The sequence below is a fragment of the Polypterus senegalus genome, chromosome 1, assembly GCF_016835505.1.
Source record: "Polypterus senegalus isolate Bchr_013 chromosome 1, ASM1683550v1, whole genome shotgun sequence".
NCBI lineage: Eukaryota > Metazoa > Chordata > Cladistia > Polypteriformes > Polypteridae > Polypterus > Polypterus senegalus.
The window spans coordinates 135,819,387-135,840,745 of NC_053154.1; the positions used below are offsets into that span (position 1 = coordinate 135,819,387).

The following is a 21,359-nucleotide window of genomic DNA, read 5'->3' on the forward strand; positions in this document are numbered from 1 at the left end:
TTGCTTTTAAGTGCTGTAAACCTGCTAAAGCTAAATACAATAAACTGAATATATGAAATGATCAACTTCATTAATATGATATGTTGTAAACTCTGGGCATCCAACTGACAAACAACAATATAATACTCGATTGAGTTAATCACTGTAGATGCTGCTTTTCAAAAAAATAAAGGCAAAAATGAATAACTCCTAATTAATACATTTTTATCTTAGTATAAATAAAACCTACATCCTGAAGTTCCTCTGTTAATGTTTCCAATAGTCACTTGCATTCAAGCTTCTTATGGTCAGTGTGTCCCACACAGAACTTAGTATTTTACTGGTTCCAAAGTGAAGTTCCAAAGTGTTTACAATTCACCAGAAAGCAATTCATAGGAATGCAAAATTAAATGGTTTTATCTAAATATGGGGGATGTGGAAGAGAAACGTTTTTATTTCTAAATACTTATTTTAAAAGGGAGGACATTCAAGACTGTTGGATTCAAAAGATTTATTCAGAAATTAAGAGGCTCCTGTCAATATGGTAAATCTGACAATTTATGACTTCAACAACAGAAGTAGACAAAGTAAGTATGGCTTTCATTGAAGGGAAGAGAAAGTTCCTTCTCTCCAACAAGATCATATCAGCATGGCTTAAGGCTTGCAAAACTTAAAGTTATGAAGGTAATTACCGTGGTAAATATCTTGTATCATTTTAACATGAGGACTTTAACTGGAATAAGGGAACACAGATAGAAGTTGGTTAATGGTACATTTTGCATACACTTTAGAAAATATTTTTTATTGGGGTAGGTATTCCTATAAATAGCCATCCATCCATCCATTATCCAACCCGCTATATCCTAACTACAGGGTCACGGGGGTCTGTTGGCACCAATCCCAGCCAACACAGGGCGCAAGGCAGGAAATAAACCCCAGGCAGGGCACAATAGTAAAATATTGTTGTGCTAGCCATTATACCAGCTCTGTTTATAATACTTAAAGGTTTGGTAAACGGAAAGGGATTTATGCACAGATGCCAATGTGTTAAATCAATATTAAAAATAACGATCCTCTCCCTTTGATTTCTTTACTGCTTAATCAGGTCACAAGGTAAACAGTTTCTGTAAAATTTAACCTCAGAAGTATATGTAATTTAATCCACATAAGTGGATTAATGTAAAATGGCTTTTAGCACTATTATGAATACTTATAATGCTATAAGGGCTTGAAAGTGCCCTGACTATTTTACAGTCACATTTTAATGATATTTCTCTGGATATATAGACCACGTATATACTATATCCTTAAGATCATCTTTTAAAAATGCTGAGAATCATATGATTGACAAGTTAGAGAAAGATACATTTCATAAGTCATCAGTATTATTGTTATGATACTTAGTTACTCAGACACTGCAACTGACTGGCACTCCATCCAGGGTTTGTCTCTGCCTTGCATCCTGTGGTAGCTGAGATAGGCTCCAGCACCCCTGTGGTCCTGTTCAGGACAAAGCAGTTTAGAAAATAACTGACTGACTGTGTTACTCAGACAGGCCTAAGTATAGCTCCATCGAAAATTACATCTTTTTGAGAATGGAAAGAACTTGAAAAGCAAGTCCAGTACCGGGGGCCCTTGGGTTACAACATGTCGACATACAATGCTTCGAGTTTACAAACTTATAAAAACTTAAAAAAATTGAGACATGAGAAGGAATAAAGGTAAGGATTTTTTTTACTTTTATTTTTTCTGTTACTACAGTACAGTGTACAGTACAGTATATTTATGTCCTTTTCCTTTTTCTGAGGCTTAGATTTTGTGTTTTTATGTTCTAGATTATGATTTTGCAAATGTGTTAAGACAGGTAAGTTACTTAGTCTAGAGTGTGTTTCGACTTACAACAAAATTCGGGTTACATCACTGTTGTAGGAACGGAACTGTGTTGTAACACGAGGACCCCCTGTAGTTCATTGCTAACTATTATCATAGCTGTATTAAGAACTTTAGTTCAATAATGACTTTCACTTCAATGTTGACTAAAAAAATCCACACACAAGATTTGCTGGTTTCCAGAAGATCAGGTAGGCAAGTTAAAACAAATGTTTGCTTCAGCACCCATTCAAAACATGCAGACTACAGTATTCATTCTCATCTGAGGTTGGGAGAAGATGAATCTAGTTTGCGAGAAAGGGTGATACTGTCACAATATTTTAATGACATGGGTATTATGATTCAGTTAGGGGTCTTCCCCTGACTAATGTTCAAATTACTTTTTTCTGCTAATGTTTGATTATTTTCTTTATGTTAATAGTGTTACTTATGTAAATGTTTGCATTATTATGTTTTTTTTCATCTTCTATATTGTTTAATTTCTATGTATATATGCTTGTTCTGTTATTTCCATGTATTTTGTGGGTAGTTGCCCCAGGAGGCGGGTGCCATCTACCCATCGCCTTTGAGGCACTGCAATCAACTGAGGAAAGGCTGAGGAAACAAGCAGTTCTTTGCATCTTATCGAATGTGCTAATGTTGGTGAGTTTTGCCTATGACTATCAATTAGGTTTTGTGGAATTATTGGATGTTTTTAACTTAATGCTGTTTTTGACTTATTGATTTCTGAATTTGTGTTTTTGGAACATATTTGCCTTGGAATGCCTTGTTGTTTTAGGGCAACTCCTTATGGGCCTTTTGTGCTCTTTGGAGATTCATGTGCTACAGATTCTTTTTGAAATCAAATCTTTTATTTTATAAAGATTCTTCATCTTCCCTTTATGTTTTACAAGCAGCAAGTTGACACATCTTTTCACTTTTGGGGCTTTTTGCTATAGTTTTTGGGAGTTGCTACTTAGGAACTCTCTAGCTCATAACAATGGGAAAGCTCCACCCATGTACTTATTTTTCGAAGAAAGTGTCTGCTGCAGAACAAAATTATGATGTTAGTAATAGAAAATTGTGACAATGACATTAGCACTGGAAAAATTTAGTCACTGGCTTCAGAGTATTGAACTCCTCTTAGTTATATGTATTGATGTGAAAACTTGTTTATGTAAAACTACTTGAAGGTTGAATTCTAGACAGGTCAATTGATCTTGCTACTTCAGGAGGCTGAGTTTCTTATAGAGAGGGAGATAAAATTTGAAAGCAGGTGCTTTGTCCCACCAATTCCATGATTCTGAATTACCTGTCAACATGGAAATGATTATTACTGAGGAATGGCTTGAAAATGCAGGAATGCGTGTATATTAACAAATAAAATGAAGTTGACCAGACAAAACATGAAATATCTTGGGTTCATACTGTCTGAAATGAAATAAAAGTCAAAGTAAATTTAAGAATCACTGTGTTTTTTTCTTTGTTTTTTGCATTCTCCATACCATCCCAACTTTTTGTGATTTGGGTAACCCCTGAAAAAAAAGTCTACAAATTTTATTACATATTTGAATTAAATGAAAGTACAATAATCGTGAATAGATGTTTAAAGAGTACACATTTTATTGCCCTTAAAAAACTACCATCTACTAAGAAACTCATAGATATTTTTTAAAGAATATTTTTGTTTACATTGATTCCCAAGAGCAATAAAATTGGATCTTGGACCACATTTTTTGTAAAATGTTGGAGATATTTTTATAATATAGTTGGTACTTAACCTCAGGGTAGTATCCCAAATGTACGATTGAATCAATCAAAATGTAAGAAGTACCATAGGTGTGCTGAGAATTCATGTCAGTCAAATTCAAAAGACATTTTATCTCTAGCAAAATTCTTTAGAAATATTTTAACTAACTCAACAACTAAGATTTCTCCCTATAAATGTTTATGTGGTTTTAAGCCCCCTTTCATCTTTCTTGATTTTAATGTCCACATCCATTCCATCCTTATCAGATTGTTTGTGTAACATTAAAGATAAATGTAAGTTCCAAAAAAAGAAGTTAACGGTAGAGCAGATGGGCAAAACATGTGACTCACAATATGAAAGAGCCCTTTCATAGCTCCATCTCATAACCTACCATAGGCTTCTGATGCACCCAATGATGCACATGGGCACTTCATAAGTGGTGTTACCTGAGGTCATTGGGTGTTTCAGGTCTTTCGAACATCACCCTCTCCCAGGCAACCCTGCCAGGAGCAGTCAACGACTAACTTGTACCCAAGTAGCTTGTGTCCATGGTTTGCGTCCCTTGATCCACAGCCACATCAATGACTTCATTGTTACCTCCATCGTGTTCCTGATGTCTTTCTTCTTCTACATTCTTGTGATGCCTAGGAGACTAGGCCTTACACAAGGATCGTCATCAATGGCGCCAACACCTAGTGGGATTTCCCGTGGATGGTCTGCAGAGGATTGAGAGACACAGTGCATCTCACTACCCCCAGGTCTGGTGTGGTGCTACTATTATTCAGGCCCTCTAGGTGCCTCCCAATTGCACGTGTGTGACAATACTTACTGCAATATGCCTTTGTAATTCTTTACTGTGTTCTCTTATCTAGCCAAATCAGAGGTTTTATAGTAATTGTAAAAGGTTTTTTTTGTGTGTATTTCTCAAGTTTCCGACTTGGGACAAATAAATCATTATCTATCTATCTATCTATCTATCTATCTATCTATCTATCTATCTATCTATCTATCTATCTATCTATCTATCTATCTATCTACAGAAGTCAAGAGTGCATTAGGCAAGCACAGGCAAGCATGGTGGTGCCCCAAGGATAGGTGCTTTGTCATGTCTTCTCTCTATACACTCCTCACTAGGCCCCATCATCCAGTCCCATGGTTGACCATATCAGGGCTATGTCGATGATACACAGCTGCACCTGTCATTCCCTCCAAAGTTCCACACAATATCAGCTAGAATCTCTGCATGTTTCACTTATATCGCAACATGGATAAAGGAGCACCATCTCCAGCTCAACCTGGTAAAAACAGACTTCTTGTTATATTAGCTCATCTATTCAGTATCCCATCTCTGTTAGGATCATTATTGCTAACACCTGCCAAGTCTGTACACGGCATTGTGGTAGTAATCGATGGTCAGCTGTCCTTCACTGACCATACTGCAATGGTCTCTTGGTCTTGCAGATTCACTCTACACAACCTTTGCAAGATTAGACAGTATCTGACAGAGTAAGCAGCACAACTTCTGGTCCAAGCTTTGTCCTTGTCACATCTGGACTACTACAACTCTCAGGAGTACTGGCATGTCTTATCAGACTACTGCAGATGATTCAAAATGCAGAGGCACATCTGGTGTTCAACCATCCAAAGCATGTACATGTCAGTCATTATTTCAGATCACTACATCAATGCTCTATGTAGCAGCAGACATTAAGTTGAACTCCTTGATGCTTACCTACAGAATAGTCAATTGGTCAGTACATTTATGTATATATAGAGATACCTCTCTATGCTCATTCTTGCTCACCCAAGTCTGCTAATGAATGGTGTCTGATGATGCTACTCCTGCATAGCATTAAATCTCAATCCAGACTCTTTTCATGTGTAGCTATTAGCTGGTGGATCAAGCTACCCTGTTCCATTTGAAATTCTGACTTCCTCAATGTGTTTAAGAAGAGCTGGAAGACTCTCTTGTTTGGTAAGTTTATGTCTAAGTGGCTGTTTGGTTTTATAACAAAGGAAGTGTAACTAGTTTTTATTTTGTTCTGAGCTCTTCATTGGCGAAGATCAATTTTGTAACCTTGCCCTGTAACATTTGTTCTCAAATAGTAATAATAACATAGGGACCAGTTCTTGAAGTAGAATGAAATTACTGGCATTACTCTATTAATGGTGATACAGTAGGGAGGGTTTCTGGTGCTGGTACTCACCAGTTATCATGAAAGTTCATCAAACTATCCCCAAGAAGATTCATGAAGTGGTGCCAGTACTCATTGGTACACTATGTGTCAAGAACTTGAAAATCTCAAAGTATAAAGTCATGTAAAATAATCAAAATGCCCACACGAGGGGGAAATACCATCAAAAACCCAGTTAGCAACACATACAGTAACACAGAATCTTTAAAATTAGAGGATTAATTAGAGGATTAATTTAAAAAAAGCTCTGTTAAACAGGGAAGCTTGGAAGTGCACAAATAACACAGCAGGAAATGCCATTGAAGTCAAACAAGTCCCAATCATGAATCCAGTAAACAAATCAGAGCTTAAAGTAGTAATTCACAACAAATTATCAAAAAGCATAGTATACTAAAGAACTCACCAAAATGAGCCCATTCAATGAATGGCAGGGGACTGTGGGTTGCTCCTGCCTTTACAGGGCTGAGGGCAGTCACCTTGATGGTGATGGGGAACCACCTGCAAAACACATGGTATACAGGACAATTTACACAGATCCATCTCTGTATATACAAGATCCAATGTTTGTCTGTCTGTATGTCTGTCTGCTTGTCACGAGAGAACTACTTAAAGGATTTACAGCGGGTTTTTTTCTATAATTTGCTTGAACATTCTGGTTGATTTTGCGACATCTCTTATCACGCTAAATATCAAAGTTCGCTTGCAGGAGTGATTTATTCGCTCTAATCCGAGGCAAAGGCTGTGGGCCGAGGGGAAGGAGTGTGACTTCAGGAGTGGGGAGCCAGATAGGGCCCTCCTCACTCACATGCCAGCCTCCGTTCGAGTCCGTCTGCCTCTCGCGATGTGTTGGAGCATACCTTGCCAATGCTTAGCTAGCGATACCTGTTTGTTAATTGATTTTTAAAACTGTCCTGTATTATTGCTAAGTGAGCGGAGCTGCGAGGGATAGCTAGTAGAAACTAAATGTGCAAAATGTAAAAATGTAAAAAAATAAATAAAACAGACATAAAAACAACATTTAAGACATGGGTGGGGGGAACCCTGACTGAAATGTACCACTAAGAAAAGGTGCTGGTACAGTGATATGTAGATCATTGCATTGTTACAAACGTGTGATACAATGACAGTCAATTGGAGAGCAGAGGTTGGTGGTGGTGGTGGGGTTTCCCTAATGGAAATTAATTAAAGGGTGCCATTACGCTAAGAAAATTTGCCAGTACTCCATGTTGAAATTGGACAAGGTGCCAGTACTGTGAACAAGCACTTAAATAAGCCTTTCAAATTGCTGTCTGAACTCAGGTACACACTTACTGAGGCAGAGATTGACTTGCACAAGGTGCAGAGGAGGGAATATTCACATGGATATTTGTTTTTCACTTTATACATATCCTTGAAAGTCCTAGAAGAATAGCAGTATGTTGTCAAATTCCCTGGGAATACATACATTCATGTATTGCATGATTTCTAGAATAAATTACAACTATAAAAATAATGTCCTCTCAGACAATTTACTGTAGATTAAACAGCAAGAATTAACCACTGCCAACTCTGTGACTGATGCCTTACCATTGGGAGGGTATCATGGGAAAATAATCCCCAAGAAAGCAGGATTAAGCACAGCTGTGTGTTTCTTTGTATTTTATTTTGGTACGCATCTTGCATGTTTTTCTTTTCTTTTTTTTTTCCTCATCATGGAATGTGCCCCCCCCCCCCTCCTTTCCAAAGTAAGCACATTCCCCAGTAATGAAAGCAGCAGACTAGTTAATATGTGATGCGCACCTTCTCCTCGGAATGTGTGTGTGTGAGAGAAAGAGAGAGAGAGAGAAAGAGAGCGAGAGCAGAGTATGTATGTGTGTGTGTGTGTGTGTGTGTGTGTGTGTGTGTGTACACACAGCTGCACGGGCCTGCCTCATTTCTGCCTGGCAGGTCACCCTCCACAGTGTTTGAGTGTCTGAGAGCCGTTGGCTGCTCCTGAACCGTTTGGCTCTTTCTCTTAGTAACAGCCTCACTATCTCCTCGAATTTGACTCCAGACCTCATTTTTTTTGATTATTTTTTTATTTTTTTAAAGAGACCTTAAATAATATTGCATTAATAACCTCATGACGCGTACGTGGGGATGTAATTATCGAGCACAACACTCCTGCTTGGCTTACAACTAGGAGGCAACACATTCTGTACAGGAAAATATATACTACTACTACTACTGATAATAAAAGGAAATTGCAGCAAGACGGCGAAGTGGCAGAAAGCCCCCCCTCGATGTGCTCTGGATACCCAAGTAAGTGTGCTTTCTGTGTATTTATATGCGCGCTTTCCTGTGCCCTTTCAGTAGTGGCGCAATAATAATCGTCCTCGTTATAATAATAATATCATTGTAGTCTCCCCTCGCCCCCCGCTTGTTTTAAAGGTGCTAGTGGGGTAGTTCCCAAGCGCGTTTGGAGGAAATGTGATTTGTTGGAGACTGGACGCTGAGGTGGGGGAGGATGTATGTGTTTGTATGAGAGAGAGAGAGAGAGAGAGTGTGTGAGTGGTGGTGGAGGTTGTGGGGGATGGGCCGCGCTGTTTTGACACCGACTGACAACTTCAAACAAAATGCAGCGAATTTGGTGTATCAGCCGCCCAGCATAAATAGGCCAGTGGCGGGTGGACAGGTTCTCACAGTGTCAAAGCCGCTCTCACCCGTGTCTAGTGGTGGAAAGACCGGAGCAGAGTCACTTTAGTTAAAGGAAAGAGTTAACGGGGATGAGGACGGCGTGTTCAAACAAAACTAGTCGACACAAGGAGAGTGATAAAGGCACGGCTATTGTTATAATCGCGCGTCCCCATTCCCGACCCCACTCCTTGTAATACTTCCTATTCTCAGCAATGATTATTCTGATTTGCGTGTGTGTTTTTTTTTTCTTTTTCTTTAAACCGTTTTGCCCGTGTGGCTTCTTGTAGAGCACAGGCGACATGTGAGTGGTGCTCAGCGCGCGCTGAAGGGGGATGGGAAGGCGCATGAGTTAGGGGGAGGGGAAGCCTTAAAGAGCAGGCGCGCGACTTGTTGACATACGGACGGATCTGTAGATAGCGACGGGATTGTGTGCTCATCTGAAATGTTCTCGAGCGCTCTAGTGTATCCGTAGTTCGCCTTGAGGTTAGTGACCACGTTTTTTGTCTGCCACGGCTAACCCATCCCCACACGGCCAGTGAGTTCCCGTAAGTTATGTAACTTACTAGAAGAGTGTCTCTTCAGTCTTTGAATATTGATTTAATGCATTTTTGATATAAATTCGAACACAAATGTTAGTCCCCTCTCACCTCATCTGTAATCTCTCTCTCTCTCTGTCATTTTGCACATATATCTGTGTATATGTTATCTATATATTCTTTTAGCTTCTATGACTATGTTTCATATTTCCCTCGGGATTAATAGTTTCCTGATTCTGATATACAGTGTGTATATATTTATATATATATATATATATATATATATATATATAAATATAAAGTGTGTGTGTGAGTAAGTGTATATATATTATATATTATATATAGATATATTATCTATCTATCATAGAGACTGTAATGTTACTTTACATTGTTAACAGATGTGGGTTCTGTTTCCTCACGCTAATGCTACTGCTGGGTGCTTATGTTTGGCAATACTTCTAGCTATTAATACCTTAATGTTCCATTTGCTGTCTAGGGCATTGAAATACATTTCTTTTTGTAAGTTGTATTAAGTACCTTTACTGTTAAAAATAAAAGGCATGGTATTTTTGTTTACTTGTTTATCAGATTAGCAGGAGTGTTTTTGTGTCAAGTTTGTTTCTATAGAGTGAAAGTATTAATTTTTTTTGTTTGTGTGCTCTTTCACGATCATCAACTTTTAATATTTACAACATCTTCAAGAAATCGTAAGTTAAATTTTGATACACGATACACACATTTGGGTTTCCAGAGGCAGAAATTCTCACACTGGATGGTGCAGAGTGAGTGGTGGATGGGCAGACACTTTTCCTCCACGTGATGCCATTTGTTTTAAAAATAAATGTAGGCCAGAAAGGCAGGGCATTTTTTATAGTCAATATTTTGTTTACCTATTTATCAGATTAGCAAGCGGATTTTTGTGTATATTTTGTTTCTATATTGTGAAAAATGTTTGTAGTGTCATTTTTATGTGTGTGAACTCACACGCTGTCATCAATATTTAATATTTATCACATCTTCAAGAAATCATAAAATGCAATTTTGGTAGTCTGTAACTGCATTTATGCTACCTGAGGCAGAAAGTCACACACTTGGTGGTGCTCAATGAGAGGTGTATGTGTAGACACTTTTACTTTTTCTCCACGTGATGCCATTCAAATCAGAAGTATCACTAATACTGAAATTTTGTCATATACAGTGGTGTGAAATGGTGCTTGTGAATTCAGGAAGGTCATGTTCAGTTTAAAGTATAAGTTTGGTATTTCTGAGGTCTGTGTGATTTTCACACTCACTCTCTTTATTTGTCCCAAGAACTTGGGGTTGTTATGTAAAGCACTGTTTATAAATTTTAAAGATTACTGTGTCTCCTGTAGCAGTTTAATAAAGCATTTGCAACGTTTGTAATTATATTTGTTTTTATCAAGTGTGTAATCTGTTTTTGTGAGGCTCTCAAGATACCCATTTTTAAAGAAGATTCATACACACTGTATATGGATTTTATAATATGTAATTTACATTTTTCTAAAAATTTGCAAAGTTAACTCTTGTATTATATTATATATTACTGATTTGTTCAGCCTTGAAGATGAGGAAACATTTAACTTTGGTGCAGAATGCTATTTGTATGAGCTAGAATATACTGATGAGAAGCTAGAATAGATTGAAGATGTGAGAAAAAGAGATAAAAGGAGGAACTTTGGTAGACTGAAGCAGTGGCAGGTCTCTGCATAACTGGTGATTGGTGCTACATATGAGGAAAAAGTAAAATGCACACTGAGGATAAACCTCTTTCCAGCAAAAAATGAGGTGAGCTTTTGCTACTGCTGGAAAAGCTAAATATTTCTGGGGATAAGCCCACTTTGTAATTCAGTTACTGTTTGTGTTCTGTATTTAAAGGCAAAAAGTACTTTTTCATGAGGGAGCTTTTACAAAAATTTTGGAATTAAATGGTACAATTGTCATTTGAAATTCCAGGAGAAGAGTAGACCGATGGTCTAGTATGTAGCTGGTGAAAGATTTCAAAATCCCAAGAATCAATGTGACATTTGGCAATTTATACGAAAATGGCTGTGGAGTTTCAAACCGTCATTGTTTTAAGGTTCTGACATTGAAAGAATACTTTTGACTATTAAAAGACAGAATATATGACTGTTCCTCTTTAATCATGGTAACAATATTCAAGCCTTTATCAGCCATGGAGTTTTGTAGACATTATTTCCATTTCTTGATATTAAACTTGAAGGAGGGGGCAAAGTATAGAGGATAAAGCTTATTGCTTTAAATCTACCTCAATTGTGCCAGTGCCGAAAACACTCTAGCCCAACCTGCCTGAATGACTACCGCCCCGTAGCGCTCACACCCATCATTATGAAGTGCTTTGAGCGGTTGGTCCTGACACACCTAAAGGACTCTTTCCAATCCTCACTAGATCCACACCAGTTTGCTTACCGTGCCAACAGGAGCACAGATGATGCAGTCTCCATAGCGCTGCACTCTGTATTCACACACTTGGACAATACAAATACCTATGCACCTATGCACCTATGTTTGTTGACTTTAGCTCAGCATTTAATACTGTTTTACCCTCTAAGTTAATCACCAAACTTCGAGATCTGGATATTAACACCTCACTTTGTAATTGGATTATGGACTTTTTGACCAACAGACCCCAGCATGCTAGGTCAGGCCACATCTGCTCCACTACCTTCACGCTCAACACTGGCGTACCACAGGGCTGTGTGCTGAGCCCCTTCCTTTACTCCCTCTTCACCCACGACTGCAGGCCTGTGTATGGATCTAACAACATCATCAAGTTTGCAGACAATACTACGGTGATCGGCCTCATCAGCAACAACGATGAGTCCGCCTACAGGGAGGAGATCAAGCACCTGGCCACTTGGTGCACGGACAATAATCTGCTCCTTAACATCAATAAGACCAAGGAGCTCATTGTGGACTTCAGGAAAGGAAGAAGAGGTTCACATGAACCCATTTACATCAACGGAATGGTTGTTGAGCCTGTCTCATCCTTTAAGTTCCTGGGGACCCACATTTCGGAGAACCTATCCTGGTCCACCAACACCTCTAGTCTGGTCAAGAAGGCTCACCAGCGCCTATTCTTCTTGAGAAAACTTAAGAAGAACCAGCTATCCTCACCTACTCTGGTAAACTTCTATCGCTGCACAATAGAAACCATCCTAACCAACTGTGTCACAGTTTGGTACGGAAGCTGCTCTGTTGCGGAGTGTAAGGCACTGCAGCGGGTGGTGAAAACTGCCCAGCGTATTATAGGGACTCCACTTACAGCCATTGAGGACCTTCAAAAGAAACACTGTGCGTCGAGCACGCAGTATTCTTAAGGATTACTCTCACCCCCGCCCACAAACTGTTTTCTCTTCTGCCTTCTGGTAGGCGCTTCAGGTGTCTCAGGTCAAGAACCAGCAGACTGAAGAATAGCTTCTTTCCTAGAGCTGTCTCCTTATTGAACTCTGCCCCCCACTGACACCTGCCCAAACCTCACACACCCCTATACTCTTCCCATTACCACTACACTATTTAATATGGACTGCGCTACAATGTACATACCTGTTTGAAAATACAAATATCCATGCATAATACATTTGTACACTTCTGATTGAGTATATATTCGTACATGTCTACTTGTAAATTCCTGTCTATAGAGTGCACATTATGTACATATCTATCTGTACATGTCTACTTGTAAATTCCTGTCTATAGAAAAAAGCAACCTGTATATTATGTTCATATCTATTTGCAAATGCCTGACTACAGTTAATAGCAACTTGTATATACTGTTCATCCATTGTACATTTATAAGTATAGTTACTAGCAATCTGTATATTATGCTCACATAATATCATTTTGTAATAGTTACCCATAGCCTCTCCCGGCACATATCCCTTTTAGGTGTACTTAGAACTTATACCTTTATCCTGCACTTTCTGCTAATTGCACTTCTGGTTAGACCTAAACTGCATTTCGTTGCCTTGTACTTGTACAGGTGTAATGACAATAAATTTGAATCTAATCTAATCTAATAATGTTTGTTTATTTTGTTAGCTGCATTAGCATATTGCTTAACACTGATGCCTTAAAACTCCAAGGTGACTTTGTAGAGTTTGCATGGTATTCGGTGTGAATTAGTGAATTTCCCTTGGTTTTTCATGGCTCATATTGTGGCCATACAGCTAACACACATCACTATAGTACACTGTACTTCACAGCTGTGATGTTTATTAATTCAAACTGACTGGAAGACACAGATGCCATCAAGGCTGGCAAGATATTGAATGCGACCTCAAAAATAAGTAGAGGAGATGGTTTGTAAAAAATGTTATTCAAGCTATTTTTTGAGGCATAGCTGGTTATTAAGTTTTTAAATTTTGGATTTTTTGTTTCCTCTGGATGATCCAGATCCAGAAAAATCTAGCAAAATGACACCCATTTCCTCTGAAAATATTTTGTGTCATTACTGTGAAAAAATATACCTGGCTCTTCCACACTATAGAAGATGTGTATCTACATATCTACAGTATATAGAGAGGATCTTCAATCTTTAATGTGTTATGAGAATGTATCCCAGAATGTCAAAAACTGTATTTGGGTCAAAAATTCATCCCAGTGTCAATTTTAGTCCATATTGCTCAACTCTACTTTCAACTTTTTGTTCTAATAATTATGCCTAAAAATGTGGAAATAATGGCCTAGACCAATGTAATAAGCCTCTGAAGGAGGACATTTTTTCATCTTTTTTGATAATAAATAATGCTCAACTGTAGAACACACATCTCTGGGGTAAACGATTATGTGCTGTGATTGTAAACACATAAGTTAAGATTAAAATAATGCTGAGCTTACCCTTTAAGAGTCTTGATCACCAGTTTACATTTGGTGTAGTCTTTCATCTGAGTTATAAATGAAAGTCCCTCATCTGAGGTATAAATAAAAGCCCCCAGCAGGTTACCTTCACATCACAAATCTCATCCCAAATCAAAATTCAACTCCATCTTGGGCATCAACTTTACCTACCAGTGCCAAACCCCAAAAATACCTTGCAGGTACGTTTAATAAAGCATAGGTGGTGGTCACTAAATAAAGTTCTCCATTGGAAACATTTAGATATGAAACATAGCCTTTGGCGCTCACCTGTTCAAATGGGTAATCTGTAAAGAATTTGGCTTGGAGAGATTTAATGGTGTGTATTTGCATACTTAACAAAAAGATATTTTGCTTTATATATCAGATAGTTGAAGTATCTGGTGTTGAGAAATATATTTGTATAATGTGTTAAGGTAAGAAAACAAATATATACCGTATTCTTACCTCCATAAGATGCACCTGAGCATAAGATGCACCTAGGTTTAGAGGGGGAACACAATAAAACAAATATTCTGAACCAATTGGTGTAATAATATATTTAATAAAATATTAGGGGGCTTCACTCGCCAACCCCCGTGTTTGGTTTTCCGGATACACACTTGTAAGATTTTTTTTTTCTTTGAATTGTTGCTATTTCATTAGTTTCACTTTTATTTCAGAACTTCTGTAAAAACAATATTTGGAATCTGTTCCTGTCCCAATGTGCTAAATCTTTTAAATGAGGTCTGTGAGACTTGTGTTTAATGACTTTGTACCATAATTTAGGATAGGTTTCTGTGTTTGGAATTTCAGCCCAGACAAAACGATCCATATCATCAGCAGTTAATTTTTTTTTTTTTTGCAAAGTAACCAATAAATGCACGTGAGTTAAACCCCGTGTATGAAATTCTCTGACTTAAACTAATTTCCTTTTGTTTTTTGTCAGTACGATCTGTGCTATCTTTTTTTTGATACTGTAGCGACTGATGTAATAAAGTGTCACAAAAGTTCTACTTTAACAATCACCGACTGTGTAACCCCAAACGCAACTTTCTAGCATCCTCTCCAACCCCTCCTCCCACGGGTGTCGCATCCCCCTTATTACATCAATCAGCACCCAGTTATCAGTATGCCATGCTGTATTCTGCCCTCCCTCGAGCGGACCTTACAGTCACTTAAAACAAAAAAGGCTTCAGCTTGGCTGGGACTTTGCAATACTTTCGCCTGTTACTGCTTTCACATTCTGTACCTTTCTCTGCGTATGTATCGCGCCTTGGGTGTCTTCTCTGTGATGCTCTTTCTTCTTTGCTAAAGGCACATGACTGAATGTTTTGCTGGCTGTCCTTGGTGCTATTTGATAAGAAGGGCGTGTCTTGCAAGAATCTTATGTTCCACGGCCCCGTGAGACGCTCCGTTGTCAGTCCTTTTTGTCTCGCAGGTCTTTAAAATGTCTTTCGAGAACTTCCGAGAAGATCATGTCTCGTCGCCTGGCTTTTACATTCCAGGATTTTCTTTTATATATAGAGGGATAGCAGAATAATATTTCAACCATGTAAAGTCAACAGCGGTATTGAGAACCATCATCACTGTCCTTAACAAATGAGGAGAGACTTTAAGGTTCAAGCACTCTTCTAGTTTTCTGGAAACCCCAAGAACTCCTCATCGCCAGTGTCAGAATTTATGAAGCTCAGTGGCTCACAATCACTGATATCACTTTCTTCGCTATCTTCATATATGATACTATGTTCAGTTCCATCTAAGTCATTGCTAATGGCAGCTTTCACCTGCTGCTATAGACTCTTCAGTTCGCGAGTGACTCTCTACGCTAGTGTTTAGATCTGGACAGTGCATGTGCCCAAAACATTAACATTTATATGTTACTTACATAAAAGCCAGATCGACTGTTATTTACCTTGATTTATTTGCTTACTTCCTACAGCGTAGACTGCAGAGCTTCCTGTGTTTGATCAACACGGCCATGCTCAAAAAATACACATGCAATGCCACGATGGTAATGGTACGAGAATGCAGTCAGACTTCTTTTTTGGGCATATATACCGTCCAGATCTAAACACTAGCATGGAGAGTCGCTCGCGTACTGAAGAGTCTATAGCAGCAGGTGGAAGCTGCCATCACTGTACTTTGTATATAAGACCCTGATTTATTTACTTGTCTTCCTACAGCGTAAAGTCACAAGTAGACTACAGAGCATTCCCGTGTACATGTACAGAGTACAGTGACAGCAAAAGTACAACGTGCATTTTTTCTTCGATGTAGAACCCTCGTCATCATCTGAGTTCACCTCTGTTATAGGACGTCTTTATGTGAAAACAACAGTGTCAGATCCGGGAGAAGCATGAACACGACAGAGAATAAAACTGAATAAAAAAAAAACAAATTTAACCTTTACAAGTTTTAGACACAGAACACACATGAAATGCATGTGTTCCAAATAATGATATAGTATTTATAAAAGGTGTCATGTTTCTTGACTTCTCACTGTATACACCTCCAAACAACTGACACGCAGGTAAACAGACTTGAGCTTAGAAAACTGTGCGGCTGTGGGGGGATGTGATAGCAGGCTGCTTGCTGCTTATCGACACATTTATAAGACAAAAGATGCTGAATGAGAGGTGTGAAGGGATTTAAGGTGGGACGGATTTATGACTTTTTTCATAGGCTTTGGTAATTCTAGTGTTAAGCGTCCCCAGGGGTTTCTCGTGGGCCTATAACTTCCTCTTCTAACAGATGTCGCTTCCACTGACAGGTCAGGTAATACAAGGTCCCCTTCACCCACACCCACTTTGTGCTAATGATTCCATTGAATGACTGATGTGGAATGTAGCCTATAATATAAGTAGGGCCAAAGTGGAGCTGAATAGTTGAGGCATGATAATGTGGTTTACAATCCCATTTTTCTCAATGGAACTTTTAAAAGGCCAAAAAGTCTGAATTTTAAGTTGTGTCAACAGTAATATGCATTTAAAATTTCATGAACTTCAATTGAGCTGTTCTGGAGTGATTAATTTTGTGCCCGCAGACCCCATTTACAAGTACCCTACCTGATTTTTGAAATGCCATACTGCTTGTATTTTAAGTGGGACCATTGACAACCTACTTGCCAAGTTTTGGTGAAAATCAGTGAAGCTATTTTTGTGTGATTGCCGAAAAAAATACACAAACCGACAAGATGCAACCTTAGAGTGGAAACGAGGTGCGCCAAACATCAAGTGATGCAGAAAAATTCAAAAGACTAAAGGGGGGTGGGGAAAATAATGATTTTATTTCAATTGATGTTTGATTACTGTTTGTGGCTACCATAGTTTTTTAACTATCATTTTTTTGAATGTTTGTTTTTCTGTACCTTTAGTGTATGTGTGGGGGTTGGCAAAGTTTTAGTGACCCCTGATTAGTGCACCTGATAACTTTTGATCAAATTCTAAATATATTTGATTAAATTAGTAACTGCATTCAGTAATTTGAATGCAAGTATCTTTTTTAAAACACCCATTTACACATTTGTATGCATTTCATTTACATTTCATTTTTAGTTTGTTTTTATCAATGGTCCTCAATCACTGTCCCTGGGAGTCCTCAGGTTTTCCTGTCTACTAATTTCCCAATTAGAAGTCAGTCCTTGCTGATAATGAAACTTGATGTTTGGCTTGTTAGTCATCCAAGAGAAATTTTAATTGCACTTCCTTCTCTGAGAACATTATTCATGTGTTTTGTGGACCAGGGCAGATTTAAACTTAACAGTCCTTCCAGTTCCCCTCTCGTTTATTTCTAAGCATTTTTTTAATGCAGGTACTTCATGGTGCATATGCACAGGTGTAAAAGGAAGCATGTTCGCTGGAGAACTGCTGGTTTATTGGTTATCTGTATTTCATAATTAACTAATGTTTGGTTAAGAAAATAGGCAGCAATTAAAACTTAAATGCAGCTGCTAAAAACTAAAATAGGCAATTAAGGGTTCTGAATTAGACAAGATAACTAAAATTAAGCCCAAATCGCTCATTGCTTAAGTAGTAAATAAATGGATTCTAATTAAGAAATTGGTTGAAGTGAATACCTACAGCCAATGTGGACCTGCAGGACTGTAATTAAGGACCTCTGTTCAACAATGTAATGAATATTTGTCTTTGATGAATGAAAGCGCTAACAAGGCATATAGTTAAATACCGAGTTTCATTATTAGAAGGGGTTGAGTTCTAATTAGGAAACTGGTTTGAATGAAAACCTATAGCCACTACAGACCACCAGGACCGTGATTGAGTACCCCAGGTTTGTATATTTTATATGATTAGGTCTAAAAGCCAGATGATTAATCATACTAAATTGAGATGAAGAGGCATTTAAACAGATTTTTCCTCTGAAGCCAGTACATAATGAAAAAATAAAAAGAAAAGTTAAAGTCATTAATAGTTTGTTAGAAGCACCATAAATATGCCCTTTACAAATATTGAAATGGTGAAGTGAATATTTGTTTTTGCTGTATATATGTGCTTGATTCAAATATAAGATGCTTTAAAGAAAAAAAATACAGCATAAACTTTGTATTCAGGGTATTACTATGTATGTAAGAAGTTCACTTTTTAGAGTAAATACTTTTATTTGTGGAACTAGTGGACTACATGTTATGTTCGTTTGATTAGAAATCCACAGATCTACTTAAACTTAATCTTTTAGTCCCCTCAACATGGTCTTGCAGGTTATAATGGCAATGTGTTTTTGTGTCATTATTTTGGCTGGTATAGGATGAAGTGCCTGCAGTGAGTCTAGAAGAATTTTGTTGTATAGAGAACAACATGTTTATGGCTTTTGGAAGTTGTTATGCAGGTTCAGTGATGAGAACTACAGTAAGGACTGGTTTAAACGTCACGCTCAGAACGTGTACATGCATGCATCATGGCAGCCACACGTTCCCAACGTTCATTTGACACGTCCTCTGAGCACGTCTTCAGAAATTAATGCGTGCGCAAGTTGCAGTACCAGCAAAAAGTCGGGGGGCGCAGTGTGATAAAGTCGGAACATGATGTCAGAGTCTCTGTTTACTATCTATATGTGACAGAAAGCTGCTCTGCGGATCATACAGGATTGATGTCGATGCTTTAATGGTTTGATGTGGTGAAGCAAAATGTCGACATACAAATGCATTCATGGTGCTTTTATAATCGAAACGTCACATATTCCCTGTTGTAATGACACGATACATTTTACTTTCACAACAGCATCAGAATGTATTGCGGCGTATGTGAGCCACAGAGAAAAAAGTTAGAGACACAGTGAAAAGTAGTACTTTGTGATTTAAAGTGGAAATTTCAGCCTAAATCTCGAAATGTCAACTTTAATCTCGTAACTTATTTTATCCTTGAAGTAGACCATTGTAAACGTCATCCTAAAACCAACCTAGCTGTTAATCACTATGTGCTTCTGGGGCTTCCTCCTGCATTGACCGCAGTGGCAAGCAGTGATCGCCATCCAGAACAAATTAAATTTGTGATATTCCAGCTCTCTGCACATTTAGAATCCTTAGATTTATAGTTGATACCACTTTCATGATGAACTGCATTAAACTATGTATATTACATTTTACAGAAAAATCGTTTATTTAAAAAATGAATACTGTTAATAATTATACATGTGGGGGCAACACGGTTGAGGAGCAGTAGCACTGCTGTCTTGTAGAGAGTCATGTTCCTGGTGTTTCCCTGCCTGGAGTTTGCATGTTTTCCTGGTGGGTTTCCACAGTGTGCTTCAGTTTCCTTCCAAAGATATGTAGGTTTGGGGATTTGGTGATGCTGAAATGATGCTAGTGTATGTGAGTAGTTATATTCAATTTGTGATGAGCTGATGCCCCATCCGGGGATTGTTTCTGCCTCGTGCCCAGTGGTAGCTGGAATGGGTGCATCCCTGGATTGATGGATTTAATCATCAAATATCCATCCTTTTCAGAGATAATGTGGGAAGGTGTTCTCAGAATTTAATGTGTGTTTCAGGCAGTTCACAACACAGCGAAGCTGAACCTTTTCTCGTCGTGATGATATCTCGCACTGCCACCTGGAATCATCCAGATTTATGTAAAACACACGCACAAGTATAAACAGTACAACGCTAGCATAGCAGTAGTGTACACAGGCGCACACGTCGCGTTAGGTATAAACCCGGCCTAATACATCTGTCTCTCTCTCTCTCTCTATGTGTGTGTGTGTATATATATATATATACTAATAAAAGGCAAAGCCCTCACTCACTGACTCCTCACTAATTCTCCAACTTCCCGTGTAGGTAGAAGGATGAAATTTGGCAGGCTTATTCCTTACAGCTTACTTACAAAAGTTGGGCAGGTTTCATTTCGAAATTCTATGCGTAAGGGTCATAACTGGAACCTATTTTTCTACATACAATGTAATGGAGTTGAGTTGGAGATGGCCGTGGGGGGCGGAGTTTCGTGTGACATCATCACGCCTCCTACGTATGTACGTAGAGAACAAGGAAGAACTCCAAACGGCGATGAGCACAAAACGCCATTTCACAATTGAGAAGGCAGAAAAACATTATGAAGCAAATGATGCATACAAGCATATTCATAAGTACAGCTACTGCGGAAATAAAGCACGGCGTGAACCGTAAGTTTATATTAAATTAAGTTCATAGACAGGCTGCCACTAGCGTTTGTAATTTAGTGCCTGCCCATATAAGGCCGTCCATCAGCGGCAATCCAATACAAACACTGCCGGTAAATGTTCACGGGTGAAGGACTGTACTTATGCAGAGGAAGATGAGATAGTCAGGGTGGTGTTTGGCACAGACTCATTGAAACTGCGAGAGAAACTTTTAAGTGCCGGGTCTTAGCTGACATTACACGAGATGGCACCAGCACAGCTGGGAACCTTCGATGCAAGAACACCAAGCGGCTCACGTGAACTGACGCAGTGCTGATTTAGATTAGGTTTTTTCTATAATTTGCTTGAACGCTGTGGTTGAATCGCGCTAAGTATCATACTTCACTTGTGGTAACAATTTATTTGTGTAAATCTGAGAGAGACGCAGCGGGCCAAGGGGGACTGGTCATATCTTACTTCCACTTAGCTAGCAAACAAGAGAACTACTTAACGGATTTAGATTTGGTTTTTTTCTAGAATTTGCTTAAACATTCCAGTTCATTTTGTGACTTCTCTTATCACGCTAAGAATCGCTGTTCGCTTGCAGGAGCGATAGATTCGTGCTAATCTGAGACAGAAGCTGCAGGCCAAGGGGAGGAGGAAGTGTGACATCAGGAGTGGGGAGTTGGTCTAACTCTGTGTTTTGGAGTGTAACTTGCCTCAGCTTAGCTAGCGATACATTTTTGTTTATTGATTTTTAAAGTTTGTCCTGTTTCACTACTACGCGGGCGGAGCCGTGGGGAAGGGCTAGACTTCAATAAAAATAAGTGAGCTCAAGAGGGTGCTGTTTATACCCAAGAAGTGACACTATCTACACCATTTATAACAA

General features: G+C 38.6%; 1 protein-coding gene across 4 annotated transcripts in view; it reads left to right on the forward strand.

The window, feature by feature from the left end:
* Positions 1–7,716: 7,716 nt before the first annotated feature.
* The window catches only part of tbl1xr1a (tbl1x receptor 1a), a 181,134-nt gene continuing 167,491 nt past the window's right edge, over positions 7,717–21,359 (forward strand). The window contains exon 1 of one of the 4 annotated variants that reach the window (XM_039758828.1): positions 7,717–8,073. The gene's annotated coding sequence lies outside the window, so the exon portion shown is untranslated. Of the gene's footprint in view, positions 8,074–8,865; positions 8,932–21,359 lie in introns of those variants that run through there. The other 3 variants (XM_039758810.1, XM_039758839.1, XM_039758820.1) reach the window with 3 other exon arrangements.